The 12,765-nt window shown below is 39.6% G+C and overlaps 1 protein-coding gene across 4 annotated transcripts in view; it reads right to left on the bottom strand.

Moving 5' to 3' along the window:
• MYRIP (myosin VIIA and Rab interacting protein) overlaps window positions 1–12,765 on the bottom strand; it is a 224,647-nt gene that overhangs the window by 209,308 nt on the left and 2,574 nt on the right. The window lies entirely within an intron of this gene.

Genomic DNA, 12,765 nt, shown 5'->3' with positions numbered 1-12,765 from the left:
TTGGTACTGACAAGTATGAGAAATGGTGAGGTATGGCACACTCAGGTTACTCTTACACACCACAGGTCAAAGACAGAACAGGGAGAGCCCTGGGAAATGTTCTTCCCTTCTGACTTTGGAATACTTGTTTGGCTCTTCCCATGCAAAGCACTTCAGCGCATAGGCCTCTCTGACTTTCTAAAAGCATGGAAGGGCTTCACTACAGAAAAGACACATCTGCAGGGAAGTAAGCATGACATTATCCAAGTAACTTTCTTCATGCTTATACACTTTATGGATGAAACACAGGATAAAAACTAAAAGGAATTAAAACTATTTTAAGTAATTAATTTTAAGCAATTGCTTGAACAATTGCTTAAAGCTATTTTAAGCAACTACGTCCATGGTAGGGCTACAGTTGTCTCCTAGACACAAGATGATGAAGATACTAGGAGATCAAAGACATCATTCCAGTTTTTCTTGAGCATCAAGTTGACAACTGTAACACCTTCATAGTAAGTTCTCCCTTCAGGTCTTCATCAAAACATTTTTGGAAACTTTGTCAAAATTAATACTCTTGACCAATCTGATCATCTTCTATGACCAGATGACCTGCCTAGCAGATGACAGAAAGGCTGTGGGTGTTACTTACCTCGACTTCAGTAAAGCCTTTGACAAAATTTCCCACAGCATTATCCTGGAGAAACTGGCTGCTCGTAGCTTAGACAGGTGTATTCTTCGCTGGGTAAAAAACTGTCTGGATGGTCAAGCCCAGAGAGCTGTTGTGAAAAGAGTTAAACCCAGTTGGCAGTCGGTCACAAGTGGCGTTCCCCAGGACTCATTATTAGGGCCAGTCTTGTTTAATAACTGTATCAATGAACTGGACAAGGGAATTGAGGCCACCCTCAGTAAGTTTGCAGACAACATCCGCTTGAGGGTAGGAAGGCTCTATAGAGGGATCAGGACAGGCTGGATCAATGAGCCCAAGTAAATTGTATGAGGTTTAACAGGGCCAAGTGCCAGGTCCAGTCATGACAACCCCATGCAACATTACAGGCTTAGGGAAGAGTGGCCAGAAAGCTGCCTGGGAACGCTGGTCAACAGCTGGCTGAACACAAGCCAGCAGTGTGCACAAGTGGCCAAGAAGGCCGACAACATCCTGGCTTGTATCACAAATGGTGTGGCTAGCAGGAGCAAGGAAGTGATCACGTCCCTATATTCAGCATTGGTGAGGCTGCACATCAAATACTGTGTTCAGTTTTGGGCCCCTCCCTACAAGGATGCTGAGGTGATGAAGCACATCCAGAGAAGGGCAACAAAGCTGGTAAAGGGTCTGGAGCACAAGTCTATGAGGGACAACTGGGGGAACCTGGTTGTTTACTCTGGAGTAAAGGAAGCTGAGGGGAGGCTTTATTGCTCTCTACAACTACCTGAAAGGAGGTCGTAGTGAGGTGGGTGATGCTCTCTTCTCCCAAGTAAGAAGTGATAGGATGAGAGGAAATGGCCTCAAGTTGCACCAGGAGAGGTTTAGATTGGATATTAGAAAAAATTTCTTTACTGAATGAGTGGTGAAGCATTGGAACAGGCTGCCCAGGGAAGAGGAGGAGTCACCATCCCTGGAAGTGTGCAAAAAAAATGTGTAGATGCGGCACTTCAGGACATGTTTTAGCAGGCATGGTGGTGTTGGGTTCAGGGTTGGACTCAATCTTGGAGATCTTTTCCAATCTTAATTCTATGAAATGGCAGTCGTGGCAGCGTTAGGATTCCAGTTGGACTCTGATCTTAAAGTCTTTTCCAACCTAAATACTTCTGTGATTCTGTTTTTTTCACATATATAATCTGTGGTCCAACGGATAAAGAAAATTATCCCTTTGATTCAGCCATCATTGCCAACTATAAGCATATATTAGAAAGAAGAAATTTATTCCAAAAATCTGGGGGTAAGCAGGTAGCCCTGCTACTTCTGATTTTTTTTTTCCTTAGGTCAGCAAAAGCTTTATTTCAAGCATACAAATACCTTAGAATCACCAGCACCTTTAATGCTTGATTCTCATGTGGTTTATTTACCTGCAAGACTCTCAGTCTGCATTCCAATATTCCATTAACCTTTAGGGAACGCATGTGGGTTTTTTCCCAGGAAGTAATTTTTGATCACTTTGCTAAAACACCTCTGATCTGGGAGTATCACAGCAGTTTATAAATATTTATAAACAATGCTTAAATGTCTTCTTTTCCAGTAGGTCCACATTATGTGTTTTGGAAATACATAAAGGCAAATCCTCTAGAGGAAATGTAACAAGCTACATTTAAAAAAAATAACATCAGAACAGTTTCTCAGCCTAAAATAACTTTTGGCCTCAACTGAAATAACTTACATGAGGCTGTTCAGGTGTTTACCTTCATAAGTAATACTTCTTCACTAAGTTTCAAACTGACTGCAAAATTTAAGCTTTCTGAGCCATTACAAGGAATAATATCATTCCCTAGAAAACTTTTGCTCAACAAATTAACACATTCTAACAGGAAAGCCTAGGCTTACAATATATGACTAGATATTGTTTGAGTAATACTGTAATCATTATATTTACTACAGTCTGTTTTAAAATCTAATTAAAACCTCCACATAACAAACATTTCTTGAATATAGCCTTTAAGAAAGCAAACAAAAAACCCAACAAAACAACCATAAAACCCCCACAGAACAACATGAAAATGAAAAGCTTTTCAAGAGCTGCAAGCAATTCTTCTAAATTTTAAAATGGGCAAGAGTATCACCACAAAAAATGAGGGCAAGAAGCATATTTCCTAGTCACTCATATGACAGCTAAGCTGTTTGGACTTGCATTCTCAGCAGATTAACATTATAGGAGGGTGGGAAGAAAGCCAACTAGTACCAACTAACATTTAAAACAGATTCTCTGCTTGACAAAGAGCCGCATTATAAATTTAATTATGCAAGTGGTCACACTGAGTATTGTACAAAACAGACATCTTAGCTTTATCCTGTAGTGAAGAAATCCACGCTGGCAAGGCTGAGTCTGGAGTGCTGCATCAGGGCCACAAAGATGATTAAGGGACTAGAGCATCTTTCAAAGAGGAGATGCTGGGAGCACTGCCCAAGAGGGGAAGCTATTCAGCATGTATCTGGAAAAGATCTCTCCAATGCTCTGGCACTGCAAACAAGAATATACTACAATACTTTCCATTTCTAAAGAAATTTGAGATTTCATCTGTTTCCACAACACAGCTATGTGTAACTGAAATATTTCATATGGAAATAGTCCCTCACATAGTCCCAGCTTCAGCCACCAAACACCAGAGCTTCACTATTCTGTTCTGCTACTCTACCACTTCTAGTATTTTCCAGGTAGAAAACTGAGAAGAAAAAAACCCTTCCAGTAATTATATCTTTGATTCTGTTGCCAACCAACTCGTCTTTACCCACTTCAGCAGACTGTTAAGACCTAAATAATCCTGTTCGATCTGTCTTGTCATTATAGTTTGGCATTTGACCAACTTCTGCTCAAGTCTTTTAAGACTAAGAAATTCTTCGTGCAATCTTATTTATGAATATTTTGCCCTTTTGAACTATAAAAGACAGTCATCTTCCTAAGCCAAAAAAGGAAGACATGGACTTCGTCCACAGATGAACTCCTTCACCACATCTGATATATATTTTTAAAAAAAAAAAGTTTGTTTACTGAATATCCACAAGAAGTGATCACATTGCCAGCACAAGGTCACTACGCTATATTTTTTTATACAAATGTCATAATATACCAAATATAAATTTTACAGTGTCACACACATCATTTGATGACAAAAATAAGGTCTGAGTGTTGAAAGTGTAAAGGAGATTCTTGTGCTTCAAATTTGAACAGAAGTCAGATTAAAAAAAAAAAAAATTAAGGGACATCACTGTGCAAGTCCAAAGTCATTCCTTCTACAAGTAGCACATGATTAAGACAAAAATAAGGCATAAACAAACACAAATTTCTTAATCTTTTTTAAACTCCAAGAAAGTCTAGAAGCTGTAGTAAACAACATTGTGCATATTCTTCCTTTTCCAGTGGAAATAAACTAATGTTCCAAAATGACAAGAGGGAAAATATAGGAAATCCAAAGCCACCTCTTCAGATGAAAAGTTAAGCACAGCCCAACTGACTTGAGCATGAGATCTTGTATCTAGCATGCCACATTTTAAATGAGATGCAAGACAAAATCTTGGACAGAATGTTACTCATTGTACCCACAGTGATTTTAACACAGATTTAACTGCACACATTTCCTGTCTGTAACCAAAGCAGAAAATTATCTTCCTTTCAGCCTTGTACTAATTTTATGTGGGATTTATTTAGCAAACCAAACAGCTTGCAAGTTCCTGAGCAAAGTTAGGTATGTTTCACTAGGGGATGTGGCTTGTGAAGCAGCAGGTTTTTTAAAAGAATCATGAAATTAACTTAGTTTCTTCTGGGAAAAATGTTCCTTATTAATGCAAGTTCCTACAATAACCATCTGTACTTCTTGTCTAGAAGAGTGCTGGGACATGCTACATCAAAAGAAATGTGGCCAGCAGGTTGAGGTAGGAGATCCTGCCCCTCTGCTCTTGTGAGACCTCACCTGGAACACTGCTTTCATTTCTGGAGTCCTCAGCACAGGAAGGACATGGATCTGGTAGAGTAAGTTTAGAGGAGACCATAAAGATGATCACAGGGCTGGAACACCTCCCATATGAGGACAGGCTGAGAGAGCTGGACTTGTTCAGCTTAGAGAAGAGAAGACTCTGGGGAGACCTTATAGCAGCCTTCCAGTACTTAAAGAGAGCCTATATGAAAGATGAGGAGGCACTCGTTATCAGGAAGCGCAATGACAGGGGGAGGGGTAGAAGTTTTAAGCTGAAAGAGGTAAGATTTATATTAGATACTAGGAAGAATTTTTTTCCTGTGAGAGTGGTGAGGCACTGGAACAGGTTTCCCAGAGAAGTCGTGGATTCCCCATCCATAGAGTACAAGGCCAGGTTGGATGGGGCTGTGAGCAGCCTGCTCTAATGGAAGTTGTCCCTGCCCATGGCAAGGGGGTTAGAACTGGATGACCTTCCAACCCAACCCATTCTATGATTCTATACTATAATGGGGAAAACTCTAAATTTTAAAAGGTCAAAGGTTAGCAATGTGTGGTTTTTAATTTTGGAAATAAACAGGAGTTTCAAAACAGGCTACCCAGGAGGTAGTTGAGTCACCTTCCCTGAAGGTGTTTAAGGCACAGGTGGACGAGGTGTTAAGGGGCATGGTTTAGTGTTTGATAGGAATGGTTGGACTCGATGATCCGGTGGGTCTCTTCCAACCTGGTTATTCTATGATTCTTGCTTTTGTATTTTACATTATTTTAAGTAATGAATATGAAACAGCAGAAACAGAAAAGCTCCACTAAACTCACATTTTATTTTAAAAAGAATGGGATTTCTCACTTAATGATGGCACTTTTCCAGAGACAGAACACAGCATATTAAACTGCTTCTAAAAAAATTGAAGCAATTTTATTTATATATCAAAAAAATCTTATTTTTACAGAGAAAAAACTAAAGATTACACTGGAGCACTTAATTTCTGTTATCAGCCTTTGACAGATTACAAAAAAATGTCATATTAATGAAAATCTTAATAATAAATCATTACAATTTTGTATCTATGTATCTGGCCTACAGCTGATCCAGAAGCATAAATCCCAGAGGGAATTCAAAACGTAACATAAAACCCAATTTCATTGACCAGAATAATCTTCCCGCTGGTAACAGTTAACTAGAGGAAAGGCTATAACCAGAATAACCAGAATATGCCCTACAACTGCTAAATAACATAGGTCACCTGGCATACACTGTTAGCACGTATTCCTCTGGCACTGGCTTCCTAGTTACTCTATCCGCTCGTTTTACTTCAGTCTCATCTTCCCTTGTTTATGTTGAATTTAGGCAAGCTCTATTTTCTCTGTTTAGTAGCAACTGTCTTAGGGAAGAATGAGTAGTCGAGTGATGCATCTGACAGTATTCTGACTGTGTGAGACTGACTGTTACTCTTCCCGAAATGAGGAGACAGAAAGACAAAACTGGATCAGTAATGCGCTGACACACCATTGTACTTTGGATGATTGGTGTCTTTTCCACGTGCCTTCAATCTAAAGCATGAAATGCAGCTTATTACTGCAATGGACTGTCAACAAGCCCAAGATAAACCATCACAGGTCAGGAAGAAAGCCAGCACATACGCTTAGGGCATGCAACTGATCCCAAATTGCCCAGCACAACCAGAGATTTGTGCACCTGTGACCTTAAGACTGAAAAGGCTTCACTTTGGATGCCCACCTTGCAAAGAGGAGCTCAGAGCTTACTGCTATGTACCCAGGCTCCCTGCAAAAAGAGAACAGCAGTCACTGAACAGAGTCACGTCCCTTCCTCTACCTTCCCATCAAACCCAAAATCAGACCACACCTAGTAAATCAGTCTTCACACTGTACTTCCTAAGCTCAAGCCAGCATGAAGAAAATACTAAACAAAAAGCTCATTTGTATTCCTACCTCTCTCCTCAGCGTTAGCTCAAGAGTGAAAAATACATTCAACAACACAATACAATACTGCAAAAATAAATTCACCCACCTGTGTTACATTACACATACCACATTCTTCTCCTAAGACACCTGTCAGTCTCAGCATTTTACAATCTATGGCCCTCAAATGAACTACTCAGAGTGAAGGGAGATGAAAGAAAAAGCAAATCCTTCTCTGTGTCTTCAAAGAATCAATGGCAGTTTCTGTTTCATTTTATGATGCAGAGAGGGAAAGGAACATTCACTTTATCTATGTAGCAGTCTAATACGTGCACACAGAAAGAGCATCAGGTTCAACACTACATTGAGCGTGGAAAAGCTCAAATATTTATCTCCCTCCTCGTGGAGGAGTATATAAGAGCACACAACTCGGGAAATTCCTGTGCAGATCCCTAATTTCAGATGCCAGCATCCCACTTCCTATATGGCCTGAAGACACTGAACGATACAGGTGGTCTACTGCTATATGAGCTGTGAAACAGCATGTGACAACATTTAAAAGTTAAACGCCTTACCCACTGCTACAGCATTCACTGTTTGTAAGAACATCTAAAGAGGAGCATCCTACAGGCAACATTCAACAAAACCAAGAAAATATATGTCCAAGTATATTTGCAAGTTCAGGATGCCAAAGCATTACTACTGCATAAAGTAGTGCCAAGGCTTCTCATCAGTTATTCATACCTTCAAATATGGGGAAGAAGACACTGAGTGAAGAAGTGAAGCTTTTGTAAAATCGCAAACAGCTCTGGAAGCCCAAAACATTTCACACCTGCATATAAATTTAATTTTGCATTTGAATAATACAGGCTAAAGGGTTATGATAAATTAAGAATCTCATCACAACTTTAAAGCCATATTGCGAACAACCCATGCAAACTACAAAAGTAAACAGTTAATTGCTTAACTGCCACCAAAACATCCATAATATAAATCCAACGAATTTGCAAACACATCACAGGCATATTTAAAGTTTCGTACAGAACGAAATGGATTTTTTTCCCCCATAACATATGTTGCTCTAATTGAAATCCTGCACCCCTCTTACTAAATATCACTCATCAGCATACCCTTACGTCTGATCCAAGAACTAGCCTTTGACTGAGAGAATATTTCTGCAGGACTAGGCCAGAGACAGAAATTCTACTTTCAGAGGTACGAAAATGCTTCCAACAACAGTCGCTACAATGAGGTAATATTCTCTAGTGCTGCCAGATGTGAAAACAAATTTAATACAGCAAATCACCGATAATTCAATAACTCAAACCCCTGACAGAAAACCCCACTGCAAATTACTGAATTTTATAGATTAGCAAGTAAATGAACAAAATAAAAACCAAAAATCATGTCAGACTACCTTCTGTGTTCACCGACACCTGCAAAATGCTTCTAAGCCTTATTTATGCCAGAACAAGCAAGAGTCATAAGAAATACGATAATAAGGATTCACATCTGTACCACATCTCATTTCACTGAGACGTAGTGATGAACTGTAGTTGGTTGACACACAACTTTTGCTCCATGCATGGAAACAAGGGTTTCAGAAGCAGGTTGTCTTTAACAAATGTTTATCTAAACAATTCAAGGGACATAAACCAAGAGTAAAATAGAGTCAGAGCCGTAGAAAACTCCTGAAAACCAAACTAGGAGCTGGGTTAATCTGTCAAGTGGTGTAGTTCATGGATTAGTTTGTAGACATTGGGACCTACTCTAGACTCTGTTTAGAAAAGGCTCTGCTTTGGACCCTAGTTTGGCTACATTTTTTTTTATATATATACTGACAGTGCACAACACAAAGATAATATAAGCTCTAGCAAACAAACCAAAACTTGAAGTTCTGGATCCAAGTTTATACAAACAATGAACATTTACATTTAAGTACGAGGCACAGTCAGGCACTTTCTGAAGTTCACAGGTCAACTTTACTGTCACACTTTGACTGCTGGCTTTCTCATATTTGGATTCAAACTGGAACATTCTCACAGCTCCTTTAGTTTAAACTAAGGAACCAAAGCAGTTCATCCTCTTACAGGTTTAGACAATCATCCAGCCAGCACAGAATCCTTTTTGAGTTTTACAGAAACTAGCATTCATCAACTTAATCAAGTTAAGCCAACATCTTCAAGAACTAGCTAGGACTCCACTGTACTTAATTAACTTTTTTTTTAAAGAACTTCACTGTACTAGGGCCCACTCTTGAAGATCAAAGTAGTATTATCAGTACACTGAAATAGCACACTCCTTTGATGAACCTACATGAAGAATGTCAGCTTTACCAAGAAAATTCCCGTTTCTAGACCTCTACACATTAGCTTATCCCAATTTTTAGATTTTCGGTAACAATCATAACAGGTCTTCAGGACCCTGATACAGCACTGACACCAACTTGGCTCCTGCAAATGAAAGCACAATCTTACATATTCTTCACCTACCATGACGACATAAGTGACATTTTCATGGAGGAGATGCAGCTCACTTAATCACGTGTGGAACCAGAGTTCATAGTATTTCAGGCATTGGTTCCCCTCTTTTTAATCTGTGAAACTACCCTGGAACAGGAGTCTGAAGCCTCATCATTAAACATCAGAAGAGAAGTGTTTGGCGGGGGCGGGGGTCGTGGAATAATCAGGCTGATCTTCCTCTCAGGTGAACTGTTTTCTTCTCATTTGGGATTCAACCCATGACTTCTGTGCTTGCAGCGATTAACTTAGGGACAACTTTTGGCACTGCCTTTTAGATCAAGTCCAGCTGAGGCTGTAAAAGCCAACATTACCAAATTACACCTTTTAGAATCCTCCCAAACCTCTTTCAATTATTTTAAAACCTGGGTTTCCCCAATTCATACACTATACTTTAACTTAAATCCAAATGATCTGTCAAACAAATGTCAAAGCACACATAACACCTACATGCAAGCACTGAGAAAACTTCCAGAAAGGTACACCAAGCACTCCTGGGGATGACCACTGAGAAGCAGAGGGCTCAGTTCTCTTAAGGGGAAAAAAAAAAAAAAAAGAATCAACCTCTTGCAAGATTAAGAATGGTTAGAAATAATAGATTCACTCTCCAACTTGATGCATTTCAGACAGTGTTAGCTACATCTCTATCAACAACACTTAGATGATATGCCAAACATCCACATTGCAGCAATTAGCGACAACGGCACAAACCAACACTTTTCTATTTGGATGGCCCTGTGACACAACACCCTGTTCACACAGCGCGAGAGGGACAGAAGAAAACCACATCAAAATTACCTTTTGAAGAAGAAGATTTTTTTGAACTGCTGCACAGCAGAACTTGAGCTTGGTTCTTCAGCAGTAGGACAGGCTAGAGTTTCCCTTACCAACTGCCAGCCAGCACCAACAAAACTCAGGAAGACTACTTAATTGATTACTATGAGTCAACTTGAGACAATGCCACTGAAAGTGTCTCATCTTCAAGATTAATCTCTGCAGTGGTTAGCTCCTCCACTTCAGTAGGTGGCATTTTATTTGGAGATGTACTTTGCCTTGAAGAATGTGAAATTAGTTTCCTATGGTAATGCTTTAAACCTTAAAATTACCTGTAAATAGTAATAACTGCAGTAATCTGAGTATCAAACATCAATATTATTTTTTCTTTCATGATCATTAATTGATCAATAGGTAAATGAAGCATATAGGTAATAGGAAGTAACAAGAGATCATTTCCTTTACCCACCACTTAAAGTAATTGGCCAGTAAACATCTGCAAGATAGAGGTTTTTGTTAGTATAATATTCTTTTAAAAAAAAAGGAAGAAAAAAAAGAAAAAGCAAATTGCTCTGCTGTTGAAATCTAATGCATATTGGTCTGGAAATTTAATGTGTTCCTATTCCCAAAAGAGCATCCATAAGATCTAAAAATGTTTCATTATTGCAATAATGTTGATATTTGCTTTTGACCAGTCAAGCCACTGCAGTTCTTATACTCTGGTCACCTAGGCTAAGGCTGCAAAGTGATTCATTGAACTGCTTTCCACCACAATATGTCTAATTTTTTCATTTTCAAGACTCGGAATATCTAACATATAAGGGGTCTTTCTCTCAGGTCTGTGTAAATTCACATGAAGTCTGGAGACAGGGATCTTTGCCCAGTCTCAGAGAGATACATAAAAATAGAACTTGGCTTGAAACCTTACCAAATTACACCGTATTTAGCCTTCTACAAAATACCCTATTTATGCCATAGAGAAAAGTTCAGGTTTCTTCAGTAATTTAAGCAATTTTATGGAGTGCTTCATTCCACACTGTAACATCATAGGTATCTTCCCATTAAGTCCAATAAGCTTCTTTTGATAGTAAACTACTATAAACCTCCAAGTACAAGAAACCTGGGGCTGGTTTATTTTCTGCCAGTCAGTGGCTCACAGGTAATCCAGAAGCCTTTATTAGCTCTAAAAATTTATCTACTAAATAACCTATGTGGATCCAAAAGGCAAGTGAATAAAGCACTCCACAGAAAGGCTGGATCAGCCCACTCGAACTACCAAATGAGTTTTCTCAAAGAGAAAAAGTTGTCCCTATGGTTTCCATGGAACTACATTCAACTATTTTCTTTCAACTTGTCCAACTTCCCAAGGACAAGTTAAGGTGGTTTATGCTGCCAAACAGCAGTTTCCAGTCTGATAACAATAGGGCATATTAATGTTGGCAGCAATACAAAGGAGTCACATTTTCATACAGACACACTGTTTATGAACAACAGCACATTTGGTATATACAGCTTTTCTTCAGCATCACCCATGCATAGTTTAGAGGTTGTTTTTTCTTCGTTTAAGTAAAAGTTCTTCAAGCGTTCTGTTTACTACAACTGATCAGTGAAAAAGGTGAATTCCTACTCTGTTCATACACTCGGGTACACCCTATATAATCCAAAAGCCTGGTTTAGCAATCAGTTCTAGAGCACTCAGCTGCATTCATCAGTTTAGGGTAGATGCAGGAAACAAACTCAGGAAAATAAACCAAAGTTTTAGCTTAGCTTTCTTGATCTTGCATCGCTCCTAGATGGTGCTGGTTCAGATGAAGGCAGCCTGTTAAAAGCATGAAACTATCTGAAAGGACAACACTGTGTTCCTTCCAGCAGCAGCAGGTTCAAGATGCAAGTCCTGTCACACAGGGCAGTGCTCTTTTTTAAGTACCTCTCATCTTAGGGCTCTTGGGGTGGAATTGACATCTGGGAGTTCTCACTGGTAATTAAGGTATCACAGCTGCTGAAAATCATTCTCTCCTGCTTGTAATTGCTATATGCATTTTACTAAGTTATCTGACAAATTCCATAGGAAAGCTACATAAGGCACAAGGCATCAGTAAATATACTCTGATACAATCCAGTACCTGTGTAATGATGGTTAAGGCAGTAACCTGAGGGATTACACACAAGATACAGCACCTTCTGCTTTTCACACTGCTCTGTTCGCTTTCTAAAGCTGGAAGTAAGCAGCCAGCATTAGCATCTGACGTTCAGCTGCAGGGACAGTCAGTGGTCCCAATGCAGCTCATGGGGAACCACTATCACCATTAATAAGCAACTATAAAAGCCTGTCCAGCTTGATGCCACTTCCCTCAACGTCAGAAAAACGTATAGCAGTAGGAGAACTAAACTATCTCTCCTTCCTTTCCCTCTCTAGCCTTCCACAAAAAGGGCTATCAGAGGAAGGAGTAAAAGCCTTTATTGCTGAAATCCTTCCTGTGCCTGTTCTAACAAACTCTAGGCTTCACAGCAAGACAGCTACCCAGATATTCAGAAAAGCAAGAAACAGTACAGCCATAGGTATACTGCAAAAACCACCTAGATCGCTAGACACCGTTAACATAGCTGCAGACACGCTCATGCACTCTAAGGCTTTTTGTGATCTAATTTGGTTACGCTCGCCTAAAACACAGCGCAAACCCCAGCACAACACACGCTCCTACTTAATTACATTCCCTAAGAAAAGTCAGCTCGAGCCATATGGTACGTTCCACAGCAGTTACAATAAACTGACCTTGATACTAGGAAAACGCACGCTGCTTCTGTCTGAGGCATAAATTTTACAAGCACGGCACGGCAGGATGCTCCCCAGGAAAGGGGGTAGAGAGAGCGCCACGACCAAACCCTCCCTGTGCCTGCGTGGAAGTTGACCAAGAGTAAGACACTATAAAAATAATGATAATAATTGATGATG

The sequence above is a fragment of the Phaenicophaeus curvirostris genome, chromosome 6 (genome assembly GCF_032191515.1).
Source record: "Phaenicophaeus curvirostris isolate KB17595 chromosome 6, BPBGC_Pcur_1.0, whole genome shotgun sequence".
Taxonomy (NCBI): domain Eukaryota; kingdom Metazoa; phylum Chordata; class Aves; order Cuculiformes; family Cuculidae; genus Phaenicophaeus; species Phaenicophaeus curvirostris.
This window is presented reverse-complemented; position numbering and strand designations above follow the sequence as displayed.